Source organism: Pecten maximus, chromosome 14 (genome assembly GCF_902652985.1).
Source record: "Pecten maximus chromosome 14, xPecMax1.1, whole genome shotgun sequence".
Taxonomy (NCBI): Eukaryota; Metazoa; Mollusca; class Bivalvia; order Pectinida; family Pectinidae; genus Pecten; species Pecten maximus.
Genome location: NC_047028.1, coordinates 30,274,022 through 30,285,272, shown reverse-complemented (window position 1 = coordinate 30,285,272; position 11,251 = coordinate 30,274,022). Strand labels below are relative to the sequence as shown.

Genomic DNA, 11,251 nt, shown 5'->3' with positions numbered 1-11,251 from the left:
CAGCTGACAATGGTATTCAGCTCTCTGTTAGGCCAGAACCGGCCATGGTGGGTGGTGCAGGGTATGTATTATATGAACTTTTGGTGGTTCATGGTATATTGAACTTTTAGTTGTTCATGGTATGATGAACTTTGAGTTGTTCATGGTATGATGAACTTTAAGTGGTTCATGGTATAATGAACTTTTAGTGGTTCATCGGATACAAAGTGTATGTATTCAATATTTAGCAATCTTTGTTCTTGGTTCATGCATGGTATAATGAAGTTGTGTGGTTCATGAATAATGAAATGATATGTGGTTCATGGTATGATGAACTTTTATGTGGTTCATCATATATATATTCATTAAATTTAACAAACTTTTATTTGGCTCATGGTATAATGAAGTTGTATGTGGTACACAATTTAATGAAACTGTATATAGGTCATGGTACAATGTAATGAACTTTCATGTGGTTCAAAGCATAATGAACTCTCATCCGTTTCATCATTTATGCATTCTTCAGTATTTAAAGATCTTTTACTTGGAAAATAATGATCTTGTATATTTGTGGTTTATGCTTATTCAATATTCAGTGAACTATATATTGTGGTTCATCAGTGTTTAATTAATCATCATTTTGATAATGATCTGCACACCAGGTTTAATTAACCTTTAAACGGTTCAGTTTTTGCAGTAGTTAGGTTTTATCTTGAAAGATTTAACACTTTTCAATTTGACAGCAAGCATTTGTGTTTTACTCCCAAAGAACTTTCATGCAATGTATGCTTGGCAAACTCTGCAAAACTTTTTAACAAAAGCACCTAAACATGTAAGGTAAGATTGGAATTTTCCAGGTTGACCGTGCAGCATTGATGTTTGGTCCAAAAAGACTGTAAAAAAAGACTGTTCATTTAAAATATTTCAATCCTGTCAGTATAAATGAGTGCATAATGAAAACTTCGGGGCCGAATTGCTGTTGCTATGCAGTATGCCCCAGCCAAGGATTTGTTGGAATCATTAATCTTAACCTTCATCCATCAATTACTAGCTCCATTTAGTACTACTGAAGGAGAGTGTAAGTTTGGACAGAGTGTAAGTTTGGACAGAGTGCAAGTTTGGACAGAAGTTTGGACAGAAGTTTGGACAGAGTGTTAGTTTGGACAAAGTGTAAGTTTGGACTTGGAAAGGATAGTTATTCCCTTCAATACTACTGGAAGAAAGTATAAGTTTGGGCTCAGATTGGATTATATTTAATAGTTCCCTTTCAATACTACCGGAGGAGAGTGTAAATTTGGACTCTGAGGGGATAGTTATTCCCTTTAAATACTACGGGAGGAGAGTGTAAATTTGGACTTTGAGGGGTAGTTAATCCCTTTCATTACTACTGGAGGAGAGTGTAAGTTTGGACTCGGAGGGGATAGTTAATCCCTTTCATTACTACTGGAGGAGAGTGTAAGTTTGGACTCGGAGGGGATAGTTATTCCCTTTCATTACTACGGGATGAGAGTGTAAGTTTGGAGTCGGAGGGGATAGTTATTCCCTTTCAATACTACTGGAGGAGAGTGTAAGTTTGGACTTTGTTCTTAGTCTCTCAATCACAGTCCATTTGTTGCCTTTCCCTGGGAATATTAACGATCATGCTAGAAGTCAGTAAGTTTTGCTATGGCGTTGTCATTGTCCAATCTGGCTCAATACTGTGTCAGTATAATGGACCTAGAAAGATGCCATACCAATATGACATTTTCAGTAAAATGGCACTTATATATTAAGTTTTTTCCTAATAAAGGATTTGAGTTATATATCATAGACCCTAATTGACCTTAACCTGTTCATAAGATTTTCAATGGTGCTATTCTGTACAGCTGTATATATTTTCATTGTTGATTTTTGCCGAGCTGTTTTACAGAAAACAGGCTGTTACCCATATAATAAAGATATGAGATATTTTTTCAAAATGACAAATAAAAAAGTCAATATCTTCAATTTTAAAAGAAGATACCGCTCTAGTTTCCAAATTAAAGTTGACACTGGCTTTTGTAAATTTCAAGTTGAAATAACACAGATATATATACATCTATGTTTTGTATACATGTACTGGGTATATTTCGTACTTACATACTTATGTATAAAACCCTAAACTTATCCATTTAACTTAAAACTGCAGGTAACATAATGATCAAAGATCCCCAAGGCTCTGTGAAAGAAAGAAAGGTTTCAGTTTGACTAAAATTTCAATTATATTCTTCAAAGTTTCACCCTTTGGCTAGTGAAGTTGCTGGTATGGGAGATATTAAACTATGAATGTTGGCCATGGTCAATAGATGCCAAGCTGTGAAAAACTAGTTTTGTTATAAATGGTTAAGCTTGAGGTAAGTGTTATTTGGTAAGGAGCTACCTATAAGAGGTTTTTAAGAAGCTGCTAAAGAATTTAACTTTTTGCCCAAAGATGGATGATGATTGTTAGAGAAAAGTTATTCTTAAGAGTGAATTATGGTGTACTTCGATTCAACGACAGAGTTTTATCTTATGATCAAATAACTGACCACCATCAGCTATTCAAATTGCCCTTCATCCATCAGTACTGGAGGGTATATTTTTCAAAGCTCACTTTTTAGTTTCCCTGGGTTCCTCATTGTGCTCATGTCACATGTAAAAATCACATACACAAGATGTTTTCATTCCATGTTATTTATTGTCCATCACGTATTTTCTGGCATTTGTCCTAAGTAAGGTAAAGATGGGAGTTCACCGTTACATTTTCTTGTTGTGAATTGATTTCAACAACAATTATATATATTTTGATCCGGAATAGATTACTGGAGAAACTTGAAAACTTGATCCACCTGTTGATTGTCAGCTGTCTGATATTGTACTGACCAGTAACAAAGGCCTTGTATTTAAACTGGCCGCTCAAACCCGATTGGTCAAAAATAGATCGGAAGGTTCAGGAAATTAGTGTTTTACAGTTTCCTTAATTTTAGTACATATCAATGATGATCTGAATTATATTGTGTTAATAAAATGTTAATAAAACTAACTCGTAAAAATGACACTAATATAGCGTATACAAAATATTCGAGATCACGTGATTATCATGTGATACACGACTACTATACTAAGCATTAGGAAACCAATAACATATAGAGTAAATACAAAGTATGTACAATTCATCTTGTTACACTCAATAGAATTGGAGTCTGATCAGAAAATTAAATCGCTGATAGGCAGCCGTCTTGGATTTCTTCTGACACTTCTATTTCTGGATTTTGAAATATGGCTGACATTTCCCGGCTTCTGATGGGTTGAAATTTAGGTACTTCCTGATTTTGGTACATAGGGATTTTGAAGGATGTCTACAATAATGACAATAGTTTCCTGCTGATTTTGACAGTTGAAATTTTATATCACTATATTTCTTGAGTACTGTCAGGATTTTGTTCAAACTTCAACCCACTGGTAGGTTTCTCTTGGTTCATAGATGTGCCCGTTAAATTTTTTGGTGTGATAAGGAAAACAAAATGGCCGACATACATCCATTTTGGATTTTGACAATTCAAATTTGTTATGGAGGGATATTATATCTTCACATGTAGAATCCCCTTGGTCTCTAACGATGTACACTGTGCGCCATGCATAAACATTCACATTCTAATCTCTACTCCTGAATGTGAAAGAAAATTTTAACCAAATTTGGTCTGAAACATCATTGGGGGAGGGCAAACATAGTTTATAGAAATGAGGCTGATTGGACCTCTTGGAGCAGAGGGCGGGGGGCCACAAAAGGGAACTTGGCTATTTTGCTTTAAAATGCTACTCCTCCTAAATGCCTTAATGGATTACAACCAATTTTGGTCTGAAACATCAGGGGGTGATTATAACAGGCATATAAATGAGACTGGTTCTAGCCCTGTGGAAAGAGGGGCCCCAAAAAGGGAAGCTAAGCTGAAATTTTTCTTTAAAACATTACAGTCCCCCAATTACAACCAAAAGATCAGAAATACCAGTGAGGAGGATGGTCATAGTCTATATGAATAAGGCTTGTCTGACCCCTTGGGACAGAGGCAGGGACCCTTAAAGGGGAGCTTAGCTGAAATTTTGCTTCAAAGCACAATTACTCCTTAATGCCTTAATGGATTGCAACCAAAAGATCAGAAATCAAACCTGAGTGTAGAGGGCTGCAATCATAATTTTTAGCCCACCATCATCAGATAGTGGGCTATTCAAATCGCCCTGCGTCCGTGGTCCGTCGTCCGTCCGTCCGTCCGTCCGTAAACAATTCTTGTTATCGCTAATCCTCAGAGAGTACTGAAGGGATCTTTCCCAAATTTCATATGTGGGTTCCCCTTGGTGCTTAGTTATGCATATTGCATTTTGAGACCAATCGGAAAACAACATGGCCGACAGGCAGCCATCTTGGATTTTGACAATTGAAGTTTGTTATCGCTATTTCTGAGAAAGTACTGAAGGGATCTTTCTCAAATTTCATATGTAGGCTTCCCTTGGTGCCTAGTTATGCATATTGCATTTTGAGACCAATCGGGAAACAACATGGCCGACAGGCAGCCATCTTGGATTTTGATAATTGAAGTTTGTTATCGCTATTTCTGAGAAAGTACTGAAGGGATCTTTTTCAAATTTCATATGTAGGTTCCCCTTGGTGCCTAGTTATGCATATTGCATTTTGAGACCAATCGGAAAACAACATGGCCGACAGGCAGCCATCTTGGATTTTGACAATTGAAGTTTGTTATCGCTATTTCTGAGAAAGTACTGAAGGGATCTTTCTCAAATTTCATATGTAGATTCCCCTTGGTGCCTAGTTATGCATATTGCATTTTGAGACCAATCGAAAAACAACATGGCCGACAGGCAGCCATCTTGGATTTTGACAATTGAAGTTTGTTATCGCTATTTCTGAGAAAGTACTGAAGGGATCTTTCTCAAATTTCACATGTAGATTCCCCTTGGTGCTTAGTTATGCATATTGCATTTTGAGACCAATCGGAAAACAACATGGCCGACAGGCAGCCATCTTGGATTTTGACAATTGAAGTTTGTTATCGCTTTTTCTCAGAAACTTATGAAGGGATCTTTCTGAAATTTCATATAAAGGTTCCTCTTGGTGCCTAGTTATGCATATTGCGTTTTGAGACCAATTGGAAAACAACATGGCCGACAGGCAGCCATCTTGGATTTTGACAATTGAAGTTTGTTATCGCTATTTCTCAGATACTTATGAAGGGATCTTTCTGAAATTTCATATGTAGGTTTCCCTCGGTGCCTAGTTATGTATATTGCATTTTGAGACTAATCTGAAAACAACATGGCCGACAGGCAGCCATCTTGGATTTTGACAATTGAAGTTTGTTATCGCTATTTCTCAGAAAGTACTGAAGGGATCTTTCTGAAATTTCATATGTAGGTTCCCCTCTGTGCCTAGTTATGCATATTGCATTTTGAGACTATTCTGAAAACAACATGGCCGACAGGCAGTCATCTTGGATTTTGACAATTGAAGTTTGTTATCGCTATTTTTCAGAAAGTACTGAAGGGATCTTTCTCAAATTTCATATGTAGGTTCCTCTTGGTGCCTAGTTATGCATATTGCATTTTGAGACCAATCGCAAAACAACATGGCCGACAGGCAGCCATCTTGGATTTTGACAATTGAAGATTGTTATCGCTATTTATCAGAAATTGCTGAAAGGATCTTTCTGAATTTCATTTGTAGGTTGCCCTCTGTGTCTAGTTATACATATTGGATTTTGAGACCAGTCAGAAAACAACCTGGCTGACAGGCAGCCATCTTGTATTTTGAAAATTGAAGTTTGTTATCGCTATTGTACAGAAGGTACTGAAGGGATCTTTTCAAATTTCATATGTAGGTTCCCCTTGGTCCCTGGTATTGCATTTTGGGACCAATCGGAAAACATCATGGCCGACAGACAGCCATTATCGCTAAATCTTAAATTTTATATATAGGTTCCCCTTGTTTGAAAAGTACTAGATCTAGAGGGCTGTTTCTGAATTTACACAGATTAGTAAGACTTAGAAGAAGGGAAAAGTAGAGAAAAGATCAATCTGACATGGAACCTATAAAGATCATTCAATGGTGGGCGCCAAGATCCCTCTGGGATCTCTTGTGACAATTGAAGTTTGTTATCGCTATTTCTGAGAAAGTACTGAAGGGATCTTTCTCAAGTTTCATATGTAGGTTCCCCTTGGTGCCTAGTTATGCATATTGCGATTTGAGACCAATCAGAAAACAACATGGCCGACAGGCAGCCATCTTGGATTTTGACAATTGAAGTTTGTTATCACTATTTCAGAAGAAAGTACTGAATGGATCTTTCTGAAATTTCATATATAGGTTTCCCTTGGTGCCTAGTTATGCATATTGCGTTTTGAGACCAATCCGAAAACAACATGGCCGACAGGCAGCCATCTTGGATTTTGACAATTGAAGTTTGTTATCGCTATTTCTGAGAATGTACTGAATGGATCTTTCTCAAATTGCATATGTAAGTTTCCCTTGGTGCCTAGTTATGCATGTTGTGTTTTGAGACCAATCTGAAAACAACATGGCCGACAGGCAGCCATCTTGGATTTTGACAATTTAAGTTTGTTATCACTATTTCTGAGAAAGAACTGAATGGATCTTTCTGAAATTTCATATGTAGGTTTCCCTTGGTGCCTAGTTATGCATATTGCGTTTTGAGACCAATCAGAAAACAACATGGCCGACAGGCAGCCATCTTGGATTTTGACAATTGAAGTTTGTTATCGCTATTTCTGAGAAAGTACTGAATGGATCTTTCTGAAATTTCATATGGAGGTTCCCCTTGGTGTCTAGTTATGCTAATTGCATTTTGAGATCAATTGGAAAACAATATGGCCGACAGACCGCCATCTTGGATTTGGCAATTGAAGTTTGTTATCTCTATTTCTCAAAGTACTGAATGGATCTTTCTCAAATTTCATAAGTAGGTTCCCCTTGGTCCCTTGTATTGCATTTTTGGACCAGTCTGCCCTGAAAACAACCTGGCAAACTAACAGCCATTATCGTTAAATCTCAAATTTCTTATATAGCTAGGATTCCCTTGTTTGAAAAGTACTGGAGGGATGTCTCAATTTGCACAGATTAGTAAAATGAAGGGAAAAGTAGAGAAAAGATCAATCTGACATGGAACCTATGAAGATCATTCAATGGTGGGCGCCAAGATCCCTCTGGGATCTCTTGTTATAAATGCGGCTGATTTGATGTCTTGGGATGGAGGGGTATGTCCCTGCTGTAAGTCTTTGTGAGATGACCATTTAGACCCATGCATGGTCCTCTTGTTGTCAATGTTTTATACAGGAGGAAAATGAACAAAAAATCAATTTTACAAAGAACCTATGAAGAACTTTCAATGGTAGGTGCCAAGATCCTTTGGGATCTGTTGTCTCGATAAGAAAATATAATAATTTGGGTATAATTCAAAACCAGCAAGATTACTGTATATTTAACTCTAATGTAGTGGGCGTTCATTGCCAGAATGGAAAGTGTATGTGCAAGACTGCTGCTGTTTCACATCTAGCAAATGAAGACCTCTGATTAGTTGAAAGGGTGAGACGTACCGCCCTACGGAGATGTTAATTACCATTGGGATGACAGTTGTAGTTTTCCCTTACGTAAGAAATCGTCCTTCTAAGAAATTACAGAAGCAGCCTTCTGGGCATCCTGTTTTAAGTAATTAATTACATGAGATAAATTTTATTAGTGAGCAATACAGGCATCTTGTTTGCATAAGATGATGATTATTATATATCTCTCTCCCCCCCCCCCCCCCCCCCCCCCCCAAAAAAAAAAACAAAAACAAAAACAAAAACAAAAAACCTAAAAAAAGAACATGATTTCTACTATGGATAATGTCTTGTTTCTTCTGATTGATTTTCAGCAGAAATTAAATCAATTTTATTAATCATTAAACGAGGCTTGATTTGATGGAATAAAGATTAGTATTGATAATAGTACATTGAGTAGGTATAATGCCTGGTAGTACTAATTTCAGAAAGAGGAAATTTCTTCTGGAGACATTTCCTCCATAAAAGATTGAACTCTTTGAACTGATTTTCATCATCTTGAGCATGTTGTAGCTATAATTTGATAACAAAGGTATTGGAAATTTCAAAAAATGATTATTAAAATACTTGTCAAAACATTCAAACAGCTCTTCGACTGATTAGCCAAAAGATCTGGAATCAAGATATTTGACAGGGATAAAGCTGGAAAATTGTTAAGAAAAGTGAAAAGAACTTGACCCATATTCAAGGTCACTGGGGTCAAATATGTAAATTCTATCAATTTCTTTTGATTGACTGAAAGGCAAAGAATCTCCAAAGCAGTGAACACCAGATAAGAGATACAGGCCAAATAGGCCTCTTGTTGTTAAATCAAGCTTCAAATAATTTCAAGTATGACATTTTCAATATGACATACATATAATTCTTGATCACAAAAGTCATCATGATCTTTGTGAATGGATTTTATGATATTTCCGGTGATCGTTATCCTGGTGGACATAAAATTCATTAGTAATGACATTTTCAATATGACATACATATAATTCTTGATCACAAAAGTCATCATGATCTTTGTGAATGGATTTTATGATATTTCCGGTGATCGTTATCCTGGTGGACGTAAAATTCATTAGTAATGACATTTTCAATATGACATACATATAATTCTTGATCACAAAAGTCATCATGATCTTTGTGAATGGATTTTATGATATTTCCGGTGATCGTTATCCTGGTGGACGTAAAATTCATTAGTAATGACATTTTCAATATGACATACATATAATTCTTGATCTCAAAAGTCATCATGAACTTTGTGAATGAATTCTGTGATATTTCTAGTGATTGTTATCCTGGTGGACGTCAAATTCATTAGTCAACTAAATTTTCCCTTTAACATCTCAACAAGCTTGCAGAGACCTGAATCATACATATTACGGAGTCTCCAGGCATATACCATGTTGGCAGCACAGTACAAATTAATTGGCAAGGTCTACCATATGTCTCATAGCACGCAAACAACAGTCCTTTGTGGCAAATCAGTGCAATTCCTACTAATAAATATACTGAGTTGACTGTTGTTTGTTTAGGATTCATTAACTAATGGGTTCAGTGATGAGATTGTCCAGATTTGGGGTCCATTTCTTTTAGCTCCTTTAATCTCCTGTTGTATATATGCACCTATTGATTTATATTGATGCTCAGTTGTGTCTCTAGATCGTGGGACTGCTTGATTCATTCCCCATTTATTGGTATTTAGTTATAAGAAATTCCTTTCATATAAATTTCTTTGATTTATTTATTTATTATAAGATTATATATATGCTACCTTACACATTACATCTGTGATTTGTGTTAGAGTTAAGGTTATATGCTACATTACACATTATACCTGTGAAATATGTTTGAGTTAAGGTTATATGCTACCTTATACATTTTACCTGAACCGATTCCTATATTATTTCATTGAAGAATTTCAGTTGTGATTAAAAAAAATCATAAAACTGTGTTTGAGTTATCTCCCTTCTCATTGTTATCACCTTGATTATTTAATCAAGGTCAACAAGAAATTTTGGTGTAATCCCTGTTGTGTTGATTGCAATGTCAGATAAATAGATTAAAGGTTATTTAAAAGGAGGTACATTTCACTGTAGCATATCTCATAAGTATAATTCAATAGTAATTTTATTAGAAAGCCTGAAGTGATGCTACAATGTATATTTCATGGTCATTTGTCAAATATCAACTGGAAAATCTTGTCTGCTAGGTGTTATATGAAAGGGAAGTATAAAAAATTATTATGAAATGATATTCGTAATTTGATTATGTAGATATAAATTGCATGCCGTGATATGATCCATTTCATCTGGAGAACACAGGTATTGCAGCTTAATCATTATTGTTGATGATGCTTGCCCATATGCTGATTGTAGCTGGGAGTCACACAGATATACATGTGTGTGTATATATATATATCAATTGTATTTATATGAGTGTGTGTGTGTTTGTGTGTATTGTTGAATAGGATGGATACCAAATCCATCACGACAGGAACAAACAGCTCACCAACAAAATGTAATTTCCTCACATAACAAAAGTGTTTACACATTAATTACATTTGCTCTCATGTGGGGAAATGAATCAGACGGTAAAAAGAGTTTAACAATGAAACAACAATGATTTACATGTTTTACTCTACAATAGTTTAAATCTGTCAGGGAAGCCTTTTTGTATGGAATGATTTCTGGAGAACAAGATGTTTGCGGAGTAAGTATTAGGCTTTGTTTCCATGGTTACTCGATGGTGTTTAATAAAGGGTTTGGGAAGTGTTACTTTGGCGTCTGCTCAGGGCGAAATTGACGTTTGTCAACACTTGCAAGACTAGACACCTTCATATTGATCAATGAAATTAATTAAAGTATCTTCTGTCATTTTAGATTGGAAAATTGTATACTGGCAAAAAATAATCTACACGAAACTGTCTCTTTTTTTATGAAATATGTAAAATTTGCCTTGGAGCATGCAATCATATTCTCAAACTGTACTTAACAGACCTTGTTGATTTTAGTCATTGTTCAGAATGGTAGACTGTACATTGATTGTGAGAACCTTATGCAGGAAAATAATTGTTTTAGACGTTTATTTAGGAACTTCATTTCATTTGAACATATCTGATTCTAATTTATCGATACTGAGGTAATTTGAATGTTAATTTTTAATTTTTTGGGAAGAAATTCTCAAATTTAGGAATTATGGTCTGGTTAAAGATATTGTCGATTGTCAGCCTCCCAAAGTTAACCCAGTCAGTTGTAAGGTACTGGATGATACTTGAATTTCATGATCAATATATTTGGATGCTTTGGTTGAATCAAGGCACAGCCAGAACCAATTTGTGTTGGATTTCTAAACTAGGTTTTGGATTAATTTGAAAGATACATGTATTTTTTTCCCTCATGGCATGTTTAATGAAAATGTTTTTCCATTTTTAGCTCGCCTCTAAAAGAGAGTGGGGAGCTTATGTTGTTACCTCCGCATCAGTGTCAGTTTCTAAATGTTAAGATTTTTGATCAAGTGTTGAAAGGCCTCTGTAGTAAACCATTTGGTTTAATTTATGGGTTGCTGTTGGGGTTACTGACTTCTGGGCGTCCAAATGAATTTTTTTGGGAAATTTTTTTCTTCTTTTTTTCTCTCTATTTTATGTCAAATA

At 35.6% G+C, this 11,251-nt stretch overlaps 1 protein-coding gene across 2 annotated transcripts in view; it reads left to right on the top strand.

The window, feature by feature from the left end:
• LOC117341695 (beta-arrestin-1-like) overlaps positions 1-11,251 on the top strand; it is a 76,813-nt gene that overhangs the window by 12,886 nt on the left and 52,676 nt on the right. The gene's annotated exons all lie outside the window — the stretch shown is intronic.